Raw genomic sequence first — 19,324 nt, 5'->3', positions numbered from 1 at the left:
TCTCACAGACTCATTCTTGAAGATGCTTCAAGTCTATACTAGTGGCTATTCTCTCAGATAAGAAAACTAAGTCCCAGAGAGTCCCATCTGTCTACAGCCTCTCCAAGAGTTTGGCCTAAGCTAAGCTAAGTGCATCCCCGAGTAGAGGACTCATGTGGGACTCATACTTTGCCCTGTGTAGTGTACTTACTATCCCTGGTCTGATTTGCTCGCCTAGTTCTCCCCAGGCACTGTCATCACGGTGAAGCAAGGTGGAGGAAAGAGATTCTGCAGGGGCAAGAGAAGAGCTCACCTCATCCAGTATCCAATTTATTTGTTGCGTTTTAATAGCTTTCAAAATGGAGGTGTATTCATTCCTCGGTGTAAATTAAGTTACCGACATTGGCCTGGGGACATAGTCTATGGTGAGCATATGCCTATATCGTGTGTGAGGCCCTAGGTTTAGTGCCCAGTGAAGCAACAAATGAGCAAATTTTATATTTTCTTTAAGATTAAGAAAGATCAGAAACATGTCCGTATAAAAATTTGTCCACGAGTGTTCACAGCAGCGGTTCCTTAATCTCCAGTGCCGTCCAGATGTCAAACGGCAGATGCACAGAGAAGGGAAGCACGTGCTCTCCATTCAGCAGGACGTTGTTCAGTTATAAGACAGAGTGAAGTCAGCTGGGAATATGGCTCAGAGGCAGAGGGCTTGCCTGGCATTGGTGAGGCTTTGGGCTCAGTCACAGGCACTGCAAAAAATTACATCAAAAATTTTAAGTCATTAAAAAAATGGTGTACTGCCACCATGCCACGGTCTCTGAGAACACAACCCTAGAAGAAGAAGCCAGACGAGAGAGGGCCGCATACTGTATGACTCCACTGATGCAAACTGTCTAAAACAGGCAAATCGGCACAGACAGAAGGCAAATTAGTGGTCCCGAGGGGCTGGGAGTGGGTAGAGTGAATGAGCGGTGACTCTCATGGGTACTGGGTTTCTTTAAAGAGGGACCCGAGCGTTGCAGATTAAGATAGCATGATGGCCCTGCCACCTTGTGAATAGATTAATGAGCACTGATGATAATGGCCGGATGCTTTCAGAGGGCGAGCTTTGTGCCATGGTAAGGTATATGCAAATTCTGAAAAATTAAGTGACGCTGCTTCGCATTCCAAGGCCCTGGAAAGGTTTGCTTTAGAGCCACCTGCCGTGTGTGCCATCCTCTCTACCCATTCTGCAGCCACCTGCCTCAGTCTCCATGTCAACAGGGGTGGAGACAGAAGCACTGGCTTCAGTCTCACTACCCACTCTTAGCTGCTTACAGCCGGGGCCAGCCTGAGGCACGCGGACGTCTGGGCAAGGGAGCTACTTGGCACCCCATCAACCCGGTATTCTTTAAGTGTTTGTGTGACATTTATTGAGTGGGGCTGAGGGGAGACTGATATTCTATTAATGGAAACCGTATAGAGAAACAGATTTGCTTACCAGTTCCTTCCACTGAAACAGCACCAGGGTTCAGAAAACTTTTGAGGGAAGCAATTCTGACTCTTGCCACCTTCAGTCTCTCAGGCAGGCTTGGTTTCCGATTGCTGTCTTCTCTCCCCGGCAGTTCTCTGCATCGTCGAAGGGCATTCTAGAGATTTTACTTTAAAACTTAAGGTAGCAAAGTGTCTTCTTCTTGTTCCTAGGAGTAGCTGCTCACACGCTGTATCTGAGTGTTGACTGGGGCTCCTGGGGTCATTGGCTACACATATGTGGGACAGGCATGCAACAGATTTCAGCAAGGGGGTGCTCCACTTCACGCTGTGGATGTTCCGGGTCTTGGGAGGGAACTTGGATTGACCAGTGACATATTTTTGTTTCATTCTAACAGAGCTCTGAACACCCTGAGTTCTGTTCCACAAGTGATTGTCTGTGAGGCCTGCTGGTTAACCTGGTGCTTCATGCATCTCAGATCTCCAGTGGGTTCGGGCAAACAGCACCCCTCTTTGCTCCCCTCCCCCCCAGAGTGTTTCTTTCCCCTAGTCTCTGCTGGGTGAGTCACCATTGTCCTTTTCACCCATGGGGAGTCAGGTAGAGTAGAGGGACTTGCCTGACAAAACGGGCTCACCACCGACGCTCAGCACACCCCCCGATTTCCCTTCCCGTGAATGTGGGGACCTTGCATGATGACCTCATAGCTGTTGAGAAGAGTGGCGGTGGAAGCTAAGAGTCAGGATGGTATAGTTCGTTGGAGCTTGCTGAGCTGTGGCATCAGGTACATATACATCGAACCGGGCAGCCTGAGTATCTGCCCTTGCTGGACTCTGGGGAATCTGGAGTGTTCTGCTGCCTCAGGGGTCAGGAAGGTATGAGGATGTGTGAATTAACACAGGGGTCAGAGGCAGAACTGCCAAGGAGGCTGTGTTTCTGAAGGCCAGCCCCCAAAAGTTGCTCGTTCCCTCACCACGGTGTTCCCTAAGGTGTAGGAGGGGCAGTGTGGGCGGTGTGTGAAAAGCGCCGTTCCCTCCAGCCACACCTCCCACTGCTGTGCATCACTGGTTCTCTGCACGTCCCCATTCCCTCTTTCTCTCCTCTGACTCTTGCTGGCTGTGCTGCCCACTGGCAGTTGATCACTTTGTCATCCTGGTCCTCCATTAAACATCCCTTGGGTTTTACACTTACCTCTGTCAAGACTGCTTGCCCTCACACCCACAACTGGTGTCTTACTGGTCCTGGTGCCTGGCCTCAGCCTTTGAAGTAAGACTGTCCTGAACTTGGCCACTAGTTCCTGGACTATTTCAGTGTCTGTAACCTGCTGGGGAACTGCAGGGCACGTCATTGGAAGGGTTCCTAGATAGCTGCCTGTTTCCAGTACATAGGTGCAGGTACAGGGAACAGGCTCCTAAATGTGTTTGGCAGGGAAAGACTAGTGTTGAGCTGCGATGTGGACCAGGGCATGTTGCAGTTCTTGTGGCAGCCCTGGGTTGGACAGCAGCTTCTTTGGTATTTGTGGGTGACTGTGACTCCGTGAAAACATATTTCTCTAACTTCCTTATTTATTGATCTTTTTAACTATTTGTTTGTTTGGTTGGGTTTTTTGGTTTAGTTTGGTTTGGTTTGGTTTGGTTTTTTTTCGAGACAGGGTTTCTCTGTGTAGCCTGGTCTACAGAGTGACCAGGGATGGGTATGCCTGCCCAGGTAGAAACACTACCCAGGAATGAGACTGACAACCTCACCCAGCTGCCTGCTTATATACAACCATGACTTGGCTCCCAGCCTAACCGTTTCACTCAGGACCCTGTTAGGATTAGAGGACATCAGGCCATAGTGTGGGGGTGGGGTGGGGACAACTGGAAAACTAGGGAAAGCAGGACTCTGTAGACCAGGCTGGCCTTGAACTCAGAAATCCTCTTGCCTCTGCCTCCCAAGTGCTGGGATTAAAGGCGTGTGCCGCTGCCACCACCACCCGGCCCTGGTTGGTTTTTCAAGACAAGGTTTCTCTGTGTAGCCTTGGCTGTCCTGGAACTTGTTCTGTAGACCAGGCTGGCCTCGAACTCACAGAGATCAGCCGATCTCTACCTTGAGAATGCTGGGCTTAAAGGCGTGCACCACCATCCCCTGGCCTAATCCTCTATCATTCCTATCTTGTTTTGTGAGCTCAGGTCTGTCCTGTGGGTACTTGGCAGAAGTCGGCATCTGTTCCTACTATGTCTAGGTGAAGGGAGTTTAGGCTCAGTGCAAGGCTGGAGGCCACCTGCATCCAACCAATTGTCCAGCCAATGGACACTATGGCCTGATGTCCTCTAATCCTAACAGGGTCCTGAGTGAAATGGTTAGGCTGGGAGCCAAGAGTCATGGTTGTGTATAAGCAGGCAGCTGGGTGAGGTTGTCAGTCTCACTCCTGGGTAGTGTTTCTACCTGGGCAGGCATACCCATCCCTGGTTCTGAGATAGGCGCTCCCTCCCTGAACGTCTCCATCAGGCTTTGTAAAACAGATACCTCCCTCCCTGTCATCCATACCCTTCGCCCCCCTTGCTCCACGAAGGCTTTGGGTCTGATATGGCTCAGGCCGAGGCTGACTCCGCCAGAGCTCCCCATTGGTTGGCACAGAGGGACAAGGAACTCAGGTGGCTCATCTCCTCTACCTTTGGGTTTTTTTCCTGCAGGATGCTGGCACATGTGTCTTGGTCCCTGACTCCCTTCTGTGGACACACTGATCATTCCTCCTCCTGTGGTGGAGACGTCGAGGGAGCTGCTCAGATCTACAGGTAAAGACCAAGTGCTGTGCAGTGCCCACCTTCCTGCCCAGCCTTTAAAGTCTGTGGGCTGTTGAGCCTTTGACGTTTCTTTCTCCCCTTAAAGACCTTTCTGATCGCTGTGGTAAACAGCGACCCAGAGATTAAGTGAAATACTGTCGTTGATTGGGAAGGAATTCTGTCTCTGGAAACAGCCACTGTCCCCCCACCCCACGCAGAGCATACCAAGGAGGGTCTTTGCTGTTTGTTCTCAAGGTTTTATCTGGGCTCCCTGCTCCAGATGACACACATGGGACAAAGTCGGCAGGAGTTCTATTGAAGGTACCCTCTTCCTGGGCTCTGGGACCCCAGTGACCTTCTGGCCTCTGTGGAGAACCAAGACTGGGTGTGGTGCTTGCTCACCCTGTTGCCCACAAGCTGCGCCAGTCACCCAGAAACTGGTGTCCCTGTGTTTTCTCAGGCTCTGACCCTCTGAACCCGCTCTGTGTCTTGGCCATTTTGTTTCATGGACAGCGTCTCCTCTGACCTCCTGCTTGACGTGAGAGCCTCTGGTGGCCCGTCCAGGTGGTGAACCGACTTGGCCTTCCTCCCCGACTTCCCACGGACTCTGCTTTCTAAACCCCCGTCAGAAGGCTTGAGCTGTGGGATTGCAGATGCTGCACACTCCTTCTAGGGAAGAAAGCCATGAGGGGAGGAAGGCTTACTGGCCCCAGCCTCCTTGTGACCATTGGACCTCCATCTTACTTGAGGGAGCTGAAGGCTCAGGTGTTAGATTCAGTCGCGTCACTGGCCAGCAGCAAGCAGGCTTGACATCTGTCCCAACTTGTGACCTGGAGCACACAGTCCAGCTTTTCAGATGTGATGCCTGGGCCTTTGGGTCCAGCCTTGACTTGCTCCCGGTTCCCTCCCTCTGGGCCCCTTCCTCACTGGGAAACTCCCAGGGCCCAGGGCTGCGGGGCTGCCTCTGGCTTCTGCTCGCAGGCTGGCACCCGGGGCTGTTCTTTTCTCTAATTGCTCATTTTCTTCACTTGCCAAGAAGAGGCCTCCAAGTGCTAAGGAGAGTGCAGTGCGTTACGTTTTTTTTTGTTTTTCTGTTTTGTTTTTCCTTCACTTTCTAAGGTGTCTCTGCACAGGAGGAGCTATGGGAACAGTGACATCAGAGCACGCAGCCCCCGCTCATGGCTTCTGTGGTCAGGGCTGAGTCCCACACTTGCCATGTGCTAGTAGAGTTGGCCTCCGGCGTGAGGCAGAGTCCCTCAGAGAACCCTGCCCCACAGGGCCTAAATGTTCATGTCATCTCTTGGTGCTCAGAGAGACCCTGCCTCTGCTTTGGCTTGGGGCCTCTACTTCCTGTTTCCTTTCTCACAGGAAGGGGCTCTTTCCTGCTTAGCAGCTGCCATGCGTGAGTTTGCACAGGTGACAGCCTCACAGCCCATCTCGCCCGGGGTCCTCAGTGATTTTCCCCGCATCACTCCCGTACTCTGCAAGCGTGTATCAAGTACTCGGTGTACATTAGGTGTATTGTGCGTGTTGTGCCAGCCTGTAAACGCAGAAGGCAGGGGTGGGGGTGGGGGGGAGTTACTATTGCAGGTGCCAGGGACGCAGCTGTGAACAGAGCAGACAGAGCCCCCGTGCGAGCAGTTTGCCTCCTGGTGCATTCTGTGCTGTACCCATGTCCTGAAGTCTCCTCTACACACTCTGTTTGCCAACTTCCTGTCTACCTTCCCTTCCCAGCCCATTTCAAGTACTTCCATGTAAGCCCCCACCCCATACTAGCCCACCCTTCCTTTTCTTACTGTCCCAGCATACTGCTGTACCTCTAATAATATTAGTGTCACCATAAGCTCTGAAGCATTTGTGTGTCTGTGTGCCGTCAGGCTGAGGGCACTTTAACGGGTGAGCCTTTGTACCTCTCCTGCCCCCTCAGCCTGTCCTGCAAACCCAGATCTGGAGAAAAGCAGGCCTGAATGGGACAATCACGTTTGCTCATAGTGAGCCTCTGAGCTGTCCTGGGAGTTTGTAGTCACTGATGGGCACAGGACTCTGAGCAGAGAGCAAGTCTCTGGGTAGAGGGCAGCCTTATCAGCGGTGATGTGAACAGGAATGCCCACCCTGTCCTCTGCCAGGCCGAGGAAGGAAAAGACCCAACAAACAGTTTATTTTTAGAGAAGTTTCTTGCTCCAAAGGAACTCCAAGCGCTTTCCTTCCAGAAGGGTGGTGGGCTGGAGGGCCGGGCAGAACAACTGGCTTGTTTCTCAGCAGCCTGGTATCTTCTGCATCTTCCTAGACTAGAGACTGCGTTACAGAGAGTCTGTCCCAAAGAGGGTCCCAGCTGGGGAGTCCATTTGCCCTGTGCAAGTTGAACATGCTTCATTCTGAGTGACCGGGTAGAGAACACTTAGTCTCGGTGACCTTGAGGCTAGAATGCAGCAAGAAGGGTCTCCCGGAATAGGCCTTCTTGGCTTCTTTCCGACATCCTGGTGTAGGCTCAGGCTGGGTGGGGTGCTTCCTGCCATTGTCCCCGTGACAGGCCTCAGCAAGGTCACTGTCTGCTGCAGAGGAAGAGGGCCTGGGGAGGGCCTTGGAGCACAGCAGTAACAGGTATAGACTCCAGACCTTGCTCTGGACCTGAGCTGAAGCCAGGACCTAGGCTGTTATAACCTGAGTGGCTGAGCCTCTGGGGCCACAGCTTCTCATCTCTCTTTGTGAGCAACATGAAAAAGTTGGCCAGTTTCTTCCCTTGGGTCTAGGCCACACCACAGCCCAGAACAGGCAAGGACAAAGCAGAAAGGCTCACTGGCACACTGGCACAGAGTAAAGGCACCAGGCCGGGGCTCCCGAGGGTCAGGAGCTTGTCCTCAGCTCTCTGCTCTCCTCAGTGCTGGTGGGAGAACTGGCTGAGATTTGATGTCTCAGCCATGCTGGGGCCAGCTCTGCATTTGTGCCTGCTGGCTGGTTCTGTCTGTATTCCTGCGGTGTGATGGCCGCTTGGACTCACATCCAGAAGTATACCCACCGGACACGGACTTTGGCCACAAACCCTCCAAGGACTTGCTTTCTCTGACCACAGGCCTCTCCTCCCTGGTATGCACTCCCCAAGGACAGCCCTTTTCATTCTCTTGGGGTCCTGTCTGCTTAGGCAAAGCACTGCTTTCTGCAGATGCAGATGCGCTATATGTCCAACAAGGTGGCACGGTCTGCCTGGTGTTTCCTTTCTCTCTGCTGCTCATGGTCACCAGTAAAAGCTTGCTCTGTGGTAGCCAGCTTTCTGTTACCGTGACAGATACCTGAAATAATCAACTTAGGGTGAGAGAAGGTTTGGGTTGACTGATGATTTTAGAAGCTCCAGTCCATGACTGGTTGGTACTTGTCTTAGTCAGGGTTTCTATTCCTGCACAAACATCATGACCAAGAAGCAAGTTGGGGAGGAAAGGGTTTAATCAGCTTACACTTCCATACTGCTATTCATCACCAAAGGAAGTCAGGACTGGAACTCAAGCAGGTCAGAAAGCAGGAGCTGATGCAGAGGCCATGGAGGGATGTTCTTTACTGGCTTGCTCAGCCTGCTCTCTTATAGAACCAAGACTACCAGCCCAGAGATGATCCCACCCACAAGGGGCCTTTCCCCCTTGATCACTAATTGAGAAAATGCCTTACAGTTGGATCTCATGGAGGCATTTCCTCAACTGAAGCTCCTTTCTCTGTGATAACTCCAGCTGTGTCAAGTTGACACAAAATTAGCCAGTACAGTACTGATGCTTTTAGGTGTATGCTAGTCCACACTTTGTGGTGCTCCATGTAGCAAACCAGAACTCTTCCCTCAAAGCCAGGAATGACAGACAAGAGAAGAGAAAGGGGGTGGAGTCCTTTCTTCCCCTCTGAAGGCAAGTCCCCAGTGTTCTAGGCCCCACCTCTTAAAAATGTGTACGACCTCTGAATAGTAGTCCAATAGCACAGTTGTTCAGGAAGTTGAACAAGCTGGAAAGTGAGGCCTGGGACTACAGCTTACTGGTAGAGTGCTCATAGCACGTGTGAGGCTCTGTCAGAGGTGGGCTTCGGGAGGGCCTGAGGGACTGAGGCTATGTGGAACTGACTGGGTAGAGAGAGCAAGCAAAGGGAAGGACATCAGGGAAGGCAGAGGTCAGAGAATAAGAAGGGCTTAGGTTATAAGAAGGGAGTAGGTTGGGGCTGGAGAGATGGCTCAGTGGTTAAGAGCACCAACTGCTCTCCCGAAGGTCCTGAGTTCAAATCCCAGCAACCACATGGTGGCTCACAACCATCTGTAATGAGATCTGATACCCTCTTCTGGTACATCTGAAGACAGAAGAAGAAGGGTGTAGGTTGGTGTTAAGACCCTGACCTTCACTTTGAGTGGTATGAGGCCATGAAAGCATTCCAACGTTGAGGGCCGGGATCAGCCTGTGGCTACACTGTTGGAATTTTGCTGGAGCTGTGGTGGGAAGAAGCAGGGGGAACATGGGGACAGCTGCAGTAATGGGAGGGCTGGGTGCTTGGACTTAGGGGTGGATGTTGGACTCTAGGTCTGTGAGGACCTGGGGCTGGAGGGACTCTGAGACTTTAATCCTCATTTAAATGAAGGTTCTTGTAGACTTCCTGATCTGACTTTTACTGTAACCTGTAGGGAAACTGAAGCTCAATAAAGAAAGTTTCCTGTCCAAAGTCAGCCGGTTAGTGGCAGAGCCAAGCATTGGACTCTCAGTCCAGTAGTTTGCAGCTGAGCCGAGTGGTCCCTTGAAGGAGGGCTGTGCAGGCTCGGGAGCCACAGGCAGAAGGGACGGCTGGCTCCACAGTGCTGTAGCTGAGCAGTGAGACCCGACAGTGCCAGCGGCCTCGGGTGGCAGCCTCTGCTTGGCACGCCAGGCCTTCGGCAGCTCTCTCTGGGCTTCTGCCCAGGATTTTGACTCTGGTTGGACTGCACTGTTGGTGATATCCCAGGCCTTGGGCATATCAAAGCCAGAGTTCACAGTGTGCTTCCTTGAGCTTTACTGAGTTCTGCTGAGGTAAGGACAGAGACCAGGAAGAGACCCTCCTGCCCTCCAGGAGCTGACAAGTCTTGAGACTGACAAGACAGCCCGAGGTGTGTGTGTGTGTGTGTGTGTGTGTGTGTGTGTGTGGTGGAGGTGAGGCAAAATGCCGGTGTGTGAGGCATGTGCAAGATTAGCTAGGGTCAGAGGATCACTGTCTAAGGTATGAACCAGCCTCCATAGCCCCCCCCCGCCCCCCCCCCCCCCGATCTCCCCAGTGTGCAGCCAGAGCTCATGCCTGCCATGGTGGTCCGATTCAATCTGTGATAGATAGCATCTGTTGTAACAAAGGCACACAGAAGGCCAGCCGTGTCATTGAGAGCAGATATCACTTACAACAGGAAGACCTGCTGTGCTCTTGACGTCATCACTTGTCAGGAGGCTTCTGTGTCTCCTTGGCCTTTCTTTGGAACGGGCTACGGTTGGTCACAATGGTTTGGGCACTCGAGACTCTGATTGACAGGCTTTGCAGTGGATAGGCCTGAACCATCTTCGAAGAGTAGGACCTGGTGCCTTCTTCAGAGCTCCGCCAGAGGGCTACCTGGAGAAGGCAGAGTAAGATCTTGTTTCTTTTCTCTTGAGGAAGTATGAGAAATGTATGAGCCTGTGGGCCAGAGTGGAAGCACGTATCCAGTGTGATTCTCTTTTGTGCTGTATAACTCGGCCTGTCCCATTCCTAATACACAGACCATTGAAGAGTGGCGACATGGAAATTGCTGCCGCTGACTGCCAGAGACTGTCCCTGGCACCTATCCTTTGCTCTGGTGAACAACCTGGCAGTCACGGGACACGGCTAAGAACATGGTTCCACAGGCAGGACAACAGGGCCAGGTACCAGGTCGTGCTGAGGCCTGGCCGGTCTCCAGGCACCTGTGTGCAACAAGCTTCTGGAACGTCACTTGTTGGCGGCTTCCCGGGGACAGAGGTGAGGGCTACAAAGCAACCAAAGACAAGCTTTCTGCCCTGAAAATATAGCTAAGAGGCTGAGCATAGTGGCTCAGGGCTATAATTGCACTCAGGAGGCTGAACTAAGAGAATTTCAAGTTCGATGCCAACCTGGACCACTCTGGCTCCAAACAAAGTAAAATGAACTCCAGCAAACAAACCCAAAGACGAGTGCCCAGTCCAGAGGACTGCAGGGCTGTGAAGACACACCCTCCAACTCCCTCCCCATCCTCCCTCGTGCTGCAGCCCCTGCACAGACTCTTCCCTGCTGGCCTGCAGTATCTGATATGCTTTGCTCCGGGCTGTTTTGCTATTTCTGTTGGGACTCTCAGATAAAAACTGCTGCTCCAGAACCCCCTGGGAGTGTCTCAGACGCCCAAGGCTGGGTGCTGTTTCCCACACTGTGATAGCTTCAGGAGTTACTCTTCTCATGGCTTCTGTTTCCCTGAGAAAAGAGAACTGCCGACTTACTCCTGGACTGAGGTGTGGCCTCCGTAGGCCAGTCATCAGACCAGCATGAATTAAATGTGTCCGGTGCTGGAGCCACTGGACAGGCAAGAAGAAGCAGGGCTGTGTTGTGAGGGAGAAGGAGGAGAACCTCCTTAGTCTGGGTCTCTGCTCCTTGCTCTGTGGCACTTGTTATTCAGGGAGCTGATGCCCCTGGGAGATGGGTCTCAGTCACTCCCTGATACATCAATGTGGAGGAGTTCATTAAAGTACAAGTCAGGGAATGTACTGGTGGCATCTCAGCAGGGGACCGTCTGCATCACCAATCAAACGGGGCTGGTCTGTCAGATGTCCCCCTCAAGGCACATCTGATGTCACAGGTGTTCTTTTAAAAGCTTTTGTTTTTTTTTTTTTTGTTTTTTTTTTTTAATTAGCTCACAAAGTAATAGCTTTTGATTTGGGATTTTGATAGTGTTCCGTTTTGGCTGATTCTTCCCTCTCCGCAGCTTGCCTTCAGCTCAGCTCCTCACCCTTCTTTCTCATCTGTACCTTTCTTTTTTTTTTTTTTTTTTTTTTTGGAAAGAAGGCCCTGAGTAAGCCACACTTTATTTTTTTTTTAAAGATTTATTTATTTATTTATTATATGTAAATACATTGTAGCTGTCTTCAGACTCTCCAGAAGAGGGGGTCAGATCTTGTTACGGATGGTTGTGAGCCACCATGTGGTTGCTGGGATTTGAACTCTGGACCTTCGGATGAGCAGTCGGGTGCTCTAACCCACTGAGCCATCTCACCAGACCCATCTGTACCTTTCAAAACGTCCCTCCTCACCCCTGACTCCCTGCTCTCCTTTGCTGCTGGGGAGAGAGGGGAGACAGGTTCAGTTTTTGAACTGCTTGGAAGGAGAGTTTAGACATGAAAAAGATGGCGGCAGAGGAAGACCGAGAACACTCTCCTGGAGCCCAGCAGCGTTAGGAGGCCTTTAGCAAGCACACTTCTAAGAACTTTCCTTTGTACAATGTGCTGGCTGATTTTGGCTCTGTGGCAAACTGCCTGAAACACCTTGGGCAGGTCCCCTCAGCTCTCTGTGCCTCACTCTCCCCATCTGTGAGATGGGGCAGTATCAGGGTTTACAGTAAGTCCTTGTGGAGATTGAACAGGCAAAACATCTGTAGAGTCCTGGGACCAAACAGAACCCGTCAGCTGCTGCGATCAGTCCAGACTCTGCCTGCCAGTGCTGTCTACAGAGCTGGCCTTTGGGGAGATACCTTTTCCAGGTCTCATTATGTAGACCTGGCCTGGAGTTCTCTATATAGATCAGGCTGGCCTTGAACTCACTGAGATCTTCCTAACTCTTCCTCTCACATCCTGGGTTAAAGACATACCATCTCCATGCCTGGCCCATAAATATTTTTTAAAGGAAAGGGGAGGGGGGAGGGCACAGGGGCAGAGAGAAAGCAAAAGCAAAAAGCCTGGTGAGTTATAGCACTGTAGGTATGGCTGCCAGCCTACAAGCCTGAAGGCGGGTCTCTTCCCTCGCTGCTGGCTCTGTTGACAAATCTCAGCAGAGCAGCAGCTCTGGCAAAGCAGATTGGGAGAGCACCCAGCTCTGCCTTAGTCCTGGGCATCACCCTAGTTTGCTGCTGCCATTGTGTAAGGCCAGCTCTAGGTAAGCATGAGGGGTGGCATCCGTTCACGCTCTCATCTGGCCGGGCATTGGGAGCCCAGTGAGGTAGAAGAATGTGCCCTCTGGGGTGGAGGAGGCAGATGCAGATTAGAGCTTATGATTCACGGCTGAAGAGGCCAATAGCGCAACCGAGCAGGAAGAAGACAGCTATTAGGGTGCTAAGGGGGGCAAGGCTCTTAGGCAGGGAACAGTCCATCTGGGTTTTGAAGAGTGCAGATGAGTCTTACTGGGGGAGAAGGGGAAAAGCAGACAGAACCGCACAAGCCAGTGTCTTTAGTACTCCTGTGTTCTTGTGTTCGGAGTTTCAGGAAGGGCCAGGTTGCTGAAGTGTATGGCTAGAGGGTGGCAGGTCAGAGGCTGGACATGCAGCATAGGTGTCAGGAGTAGAGACTTTGACTCCGTGGGATTCAAGGAATTCACTGTCCTTGTAACTGTCTCTCTGGTTCTTTAGTGTTTGCTACCAGCAGGAAGGAGCCTCACTTCTTCATTTACATGTTTCTGACCTTCCTCTGCCTCTGCTGTGATGGGGCCTGTGGATGCCCTGCCCTGCCCCGCCCCGCCCCTCCCCGCCCACATCTTTAGCTCCTGGTTATGGTTCTTACCACCCCTGACACTCCTCTTGGCCTATTCCAGGCCTCTCCAGCACCCAGAACCCAGTTTCTCAGAGGGTGCCGTGCACCAGCCTCCTTTCCCCATGGAAGAACAGCATTCGGTATGGAACCGCAGAGTACCGGATGCTTGCCTGGAAGAGCCCGGAGTACAGTGCTGTTAGGTTCTGACCCATGTCTGCCTTTCCATTTTTTTTGTATGGAGATGTTAGGCCTCCAAAATGCTGAGCCTTACCCACCATGCTATTGGCGGTAGTGTAGGGGCTTGTCCCCAAACTGAAAGCTGAGTCCCCTGGACACTGTAGGAGGGGCTTGGTTGGACACTGAGGTTCAAGAAGAGGATCCGGGGTCCTCAGTGCTCTGGCTAACAGCTGTCCATGCGTCTTCTTTCCACTTGAGGTTGGAAGGCACTGGGTACGCAGGAAGCCGGACCCAGTTTCCTCCTGCAAGCTCATACCAAGTTCAGTCTGAGGGTCAAACAGGAGGGCTGCTCCCCAGGGTAGAGGTGGCCTGCTTTCAGTGAGCCCAGCCTGCCACCATAGGCCTCTCCTTTTCTAGGCTGGATGGTCTGCTCCGATTAGCACACTGACGTCAAAAAAGCGTGTCACCTTCGGCCTCCCCTCAGCCTGGCAGCTGTGATATATCAGTCTGGACGTGTCCCCTGCCTCACCACAGAGGGCCAAGGCCAGCAGGGGAAGAGGGATTATGTTGTTCCCATCTGTCTGCCCAGCCCTATCCAGCTGTTTCCCATTCCCTACTGCCAAGTGGCAGATGTTGGGGTGAGGTCGGCCTGGGAGCTAGGGACCTGCCCATCAGCTTCACGTGAATGTCTTCAAGGCTATTTCTGGCCTTGCCATTATCCCAACGGCTTCAAGTGATAAATATAGACACAGATTGAAAAGCCCCAGTGGCAAGCAGGCAGGCAGGCAGCATTGGGGGAGCATGTGGATGGGGGCTCGGCTATAAATAAGTCTGCTGGAACACCTCCCCAGCCATGCCACCGCTGCTGCCGGGCCAGTGTGTTTGAGTGTGTTCTCTCAAAGAGACCCAGTCCCTCCCAACTCCCCGCCTGAGCACACTTGTTCCTCTAGGGCGAAGGAGGGGTGGAAGGAGGTTCTGCTTAGGGAAGGGAAGGGAAAGTGAGCTGTATGTTGGGAGCTGTAATAGCAGGTAAACTACTGACGTTTTCTTCAGCTCTGAGTGACCACAGTAGAAAGAAAATGGCGAGTGACCTAATAAGTGGGTCCTAGGGACAGCCACATGATATGGGGAGTAGATTATGCTAAGAATGGTGGCCCCTGTTCCTGTTCCTGCAGCTTTCACTCCTCTGGTGCAACAGCTGGGAAGAGGATTGTCCAGCCTTGGGCAGTGCTCCTGCTGGAGGCTATCGTGGACCTCGTTTGGTGTCTTTTTTTTTTTTTTTTTTCTGTTTTAGCCCTGCCCAGACCTCTTTGTGGAACAATTTTATTTGCCCCCATTCCCAAGTCCCCACTGCCAGCACCATTGCCCAGGCCAGCACACCAGGTGATCCCAGTTTGGGCTGAGCTCCCACAGGCAGGAATTCCAGATATTCCTGACCTGCAGTTATGCCCTTCACCCCACCCCTTCCTCAAGACCGTTTCCGAAAGGCATCCTGTGTTTCCTCTCCTTGTGCCTTCCCTTGTCTTTCTCCTCCTCTGCCTCCTCTCAGCCAGAAGCAATTATCTGGGGCTGCTGGATGAGAAGCACTCTGTGCTCAAGAGATGCTTCAAGGCAAGGATCTTGGGGGCTCATCATCAGGAAAGTACTATGGCCATGTCGTCACCAATCATGGGAAGTGGCGCCCTGCGAACCACCTCTGTGGCCTCACTGATCAAGGGCTGAGCATTAGAGCGTACAAGCTAGGCCTGGCAAGAAGTGGCAAGTATTAATCTTGTGTAGTAAATGATGCCTTGGGTGTTACAGATCGCAGGTGAAGAGTAGGCTGTCATAAATGAGAGTAGCTTTGAGGGCGAGAACCGTGTTCCCCTTCCTCGTGTATTTTCTGTGCTGTAGGCCTTCCGGGGACAAAGGAGAGCACAGCACCATAGCATGGGACCTGCTACTCAGTTCTGAGCGTGCACTCTGAGCTCTCAGGGCTACTGCCAGGATGAACCAGCCCTGGCTTTTGTTTTCAGGTTTGTCTCTTGTTTTTAAGGTAATCTTGAGCCACAGGAGGGGACAAAGTTATGTACTTTTGTGATATCCATGACAACCACACTCTGTGGGAGCTGGGGCTTTTGGGGCTGACATCCGAACTGGGCCATAGAGAAGGCTGTGTTTGCTGCACACAGGTGTGGGGTTGGGGATGTAGGGGAAGGCATTCCAGGTGGAGGGAACGGCTTGTGCAGAGCCGGCGAGGCTGAGGGAGACACTGCGGCCCATGTCTGTTTGGACAGCCTGGACTCTGTTTGTGGCTCCTGGTCAGGACTGTCAGGGGAGGCTCCGTGTGCATGGTGAAGTCATCTTGGGCTCTAGGAGAAGGTTGAGGGGCTTTAGCCTGAGGCGTGCTAGGTGCTGTCATGTGTTTCCGAAGTTTCATTTGACTTTGTGTGTGTGTGACAGGTTAGAGGCAGAGGATTGGGGGCAGACTGGTGACATTACAATGTCTTTGCTGAGTACCTGGGAGACTCCTCTCCTCTCCTCTCCTCTCCTCTCCTCTCCTCTCCTCTCCTCTCCTCTCCTCTCCTCTCCTCTTCTCTCCTCTCCTCTCCTCTCCCCTCCTCTCTTCTTTTCTTTCCATGGGTCCTATAGAACTGGGATGTATGCACGTGTCCGCATGCCCAAGGGACAGTCGTTTCTAAAGATGGCAGTGCTGGGCCGCCATGAGCTAAGGCTCGCTGGGGCTTGTGACAAGCACAGAGCCATCAGATCCAATTTGCTTAGCTGTCCTCTTCAGGGGTGACTTTGTCCAGCAAGCTTGGCCCAGGGCAGTAGCCAGGCCTGCAGTAGAGATAACTGATCCCCCAGGGACTGGCTTGGGCCTCCCTTCACAAGCTCCTAGGTTCCAAAGTTGCACAGGCTGCTTCTAGCTCAGTCTTCCAATCCCTGCCTGCCAACTGTGTCCTCTCACCCCTGTGGTGATGCAGAGCCCAGACCCTCAGCCTCCAAAGAAAAGTGAATGAAGGAAGCATGCTAGTGAGGAATGGATAAACACATCTTTTCAGGGACCACAGAGTCCTGAGTGAAGACCAGACCACAGTCTCATGATGTAAATATTATCTTATTGTGGTTTTGCCAGGGTGGACTGATAAATAGGGTGATGAAAAGAAACCAGGATTGGTCATCGTCAGAGACTGGGGACGGAGGCGGTGTTTGTGAGGAGCTGATAGTCGGCAGTGCTGCTGTCCTGTGCAGAGCCTCCAGCCAGCCCTTCGGTGCCAGGCCTCTTTCTCAGATGGTGAAATTCACCCCAGGAGGAGATGGGGAGGCGCACACACCAGGTACCCACAGAGAACCCAGGCCATCCTGGAACCTGTGGCTATTCTCCCCTGAGTAGGGAGGTGGGAAGCTCACGAAATTGCTGGAGTATGGAGGAACCCCAGAGGCTTTCTAGAACCCTCTCTGTCTCGCTCCATTCCCTTCCTAACTGTACTGGCTAGTTTTGTGTCAACTTGACACAAGCTGGAGTTATCACAGAGAAAGGAGCTTCAGTTGAGGAAATGCCTCCATGAGATCCAACTGTAAGGCATTTTCTCAACTAATGATCAAGGGGGAAAGGCCCCTTGTGGGTGGGACCATCTCTGGGCTGGCAGTCTTGGGTTCTGTAAGAGAGCAGGCTGAGCAAGCCAGGGGAAGCAAGCCAGTAAGGAACATCCCTCCATGGCCTCTGCATCAGCTCCTGCTTCCTGACCTGCTTGAGTTCCAGTCCTGACTTCCTTTGATGATCAACAGCAATGTGGAAGTGTAAGCTGAATAAACCCTTTCCTCCCCAACTGCTTCTTGGTCCTGATGTTTGTGCAGGAATAGAAACCCTGACTAAGACACTAAACAATGGTCGCTCAGTCCATGCTACAGTTTGCTATACAGTCTGGCTTCCTCATCAAGCTGGCTCTTTCCGCCTGTACCTCTGCCAGGCTAGACTGTTGTCTGCATTTGCCTTGTGTGTCTAGGAAAACAGATCAATGTTTGGTGGAGTTCCTGAGTTTCAGAATCTGAGAGAAGGCCCGGTCTGTGGTCTTGAGCAATCTGGCTCTGTCCCTCTTAAGCTTCCACTTGTGCTGTAAATCGGGACTCTAAAATGTCACCCACCTGGTGTGTGTGCCATTTTAGATGAAATGAGACCTCCAAGGCAGGTCAGTCAATACAGCTGGACTCACTGGCCATTCGGCTGCCCCTTTAAGAAGATATGGTGACAAAGAGGACAAAACTGAGGCTCAGGAAGGCTGTGACCGGTGAGAACAGACTAGTTGGTGCCTTCCTAGGTCTCCCTCTCTTTCCCTGGGTTATGGTAGAGCAGCTAAGAAGAATGGGAAGAATCCAGCCAGATGACTTTGAGCAGGCCACTCCAGGCTCAGTTTCTAGGTCTGCATGGGTGGCTGAGCACACTGACCCAGCCAGCTTCTGGCTTCAGTCCTTCCCTGGGCACTGAGGGTCGGTCTGATCCTAGTACTGGAAGGCTGGGAAGACTGCAGCACCTTCTGCTTCCTTTTCCTGTGCTTCCTTTGGCCTGATCCCCACTGGACCTGGTTTAAGGGTAGAGCTGAGAGGAACTTGTTCTAGGCTGGGGACAGGTCTGGATGAAATGTGGACACATCTCCTGTAGGCTGCTCTCCTCCTCCTCCTCCTCCTCCTCCTCTTCCTCCTCCTCCTCCTCCTCCTCCTCCTCTTCCTCCTCCTCCTCCTCCCCCTCTGCCATCTGGAAGCTGGCTGGCCTGAGGACCCCAAGGCCCTGGACTAGGCTTTGACAGAGCTCTGTCTGGTCAATGCAAATGGAGGGCAGTGATTTATGGTGCTTCGAGAGAGAATTCTTCCAATTATCAGCTTCCCCAATTTCTTCCTTTATGGCCAGAGTTGAAGGCAGATGTTTGGATAATGTCCCCAGAGTCCTTAGCTGGCTTTCCTGGGCCAGAGAAGATGATCGAGACCTCAGTGTCATTCAGTGTGAGACTTCACCCAGATCATTTCACAGACCCCTGTTCCAGCCCTAGGTGGGTGCTTCTGGTGTGTGTGTGTGTGTGTGTGTGTGTGTGTGTGTGTGTATGTGTGTGTGTGCCAGATTTCAAGTGGTGGGGGAAAGCACAGGCCTTGGCAGGCTGCCCTTCAGATGTACCTAAGGATGTGAGGCTCCAGACTGAAGCCAGTCCTGGTCGCCTCCCCTGGGAAGCCTCCTCTGAGCTTTGTGAGCATCTGGATGGATTCTCAGGGGTCCAGATCCCCTGGACCACGCTAGCTCTGTCCCTCCCAGACTAAGCTCCTCCTCCGAGCTCAGGTCATCTTCTTTAAGTCTGTGGTCAGCCCGGCATGATCAGCTTCAAATGAGACAAGTGCTTCTGATAAGCATTGCCTAGTTCCACTGGCCAGGCTGGCTGTTCCACTACAGAAAACTGAGGAGCCCAGGATGTGGTAGACATGGCTCCATAGCCCCATGCTCTCTGTACCAGGCCAGCCCACAGTAGTCTCTCACTGAAATAGCTGGAGAAGAGGGCCTTGTCTCCAAGTTGAGGGGCTGGTCCTAGGAAAGCAGGTAAGAATGCCTCTGGCCAGAATATTTACACAGCATCAGCCCAGCCTAGGCCTGCTGGCTCTGTGTCATCTCATACTCTGTTCTAAGCCCCTCTGGCCCTGCCTCCCCAGCCTCTGAGACTCCTGGGTGTCCTGTGCTGATAGTAAGTGGGGCAGGACATAGCTGAGCCTGACAGGTACTGGCAACTGCACTAGGCATGCCTCTACTCAGGTGGCTGTTTGTCACTGCTGTTAACTTCACAGGGATAAGAGGCACCCTCTTTCCGTCAGCCCTTTTCATGGGCAATCCAGCTGTATGCAAGGTAGGAGTAATTAAATACACGGTGGGGTGGGGGGTGTCACACCTATAGACAACATTCTGTCCAATGGACTTCACCCAGATCATTTCACAGACCCCTGTTCCAGCCCTAGGTGGGTGCTTCTGGTGTGTGTGTGTGTGTGTGTGTGTGTGTGTGTGTGTATGTGTGTGTGTGTGTGTGTGTGTGTGTGTTGCTTCTCTGAGGGCAAGAGGAGAGAAGGGATGTGGGAATGTATCTCTAACCAGAGTCACCGCTGCAGCTGCCCTGAACTCATAGAAGGAATAGTTTGTTATTCCCTGCACTTAAAAATAAGCATTCTAAGTCAAATATTTATTTAAAATAAATATTTAAAAACCTTGAGATACAGTCACATAC

At 52.2% G+C, this 19,324-nt stretch overlaps 1 protein-coding gene across 5 annotated transcripts in view; it reads left to right on the top strand.

Annotated features, from left to right (window-relative positions):
- The window catches only part of Pitpnm2 (phosphatidylinositol transfer protein, membrane-associated 2), a 131,222-nt gene that overhangs the window by 29,368 nt on the left and 82,530 nt on the right, over nt 1-19,324 (top strand). For all 5 annotated transcript variants that reach the window (NM_011256.3, XM_030254223.1, XM_030254224.1 and 2 more), the window contains exon 2: nt 4,126-4,227. The gene's annotated coding sequence lies outside the window, so the exon portion shown is untranslated. The remainder of the gene's footprint in view (nt 1-4,125; nt 4,228-19,324) is intronic.

This window comes from Mus musculus, chromosome 5 (genome assembly GCF_000001635.26).
Source record: "Mus musculus strain C57BL/6J chromosome 5, GRCm38.p6 C57BL/6J".
NCBI classification, from domain to species: Eukaryota; Metazoa; Chordata; class Mammalia; order Rodentia; family Muridae; genus Mus; species Mus musculus.
This window is presented reverse-complemented; position numbering and strand designations above follow the sequence as displayed.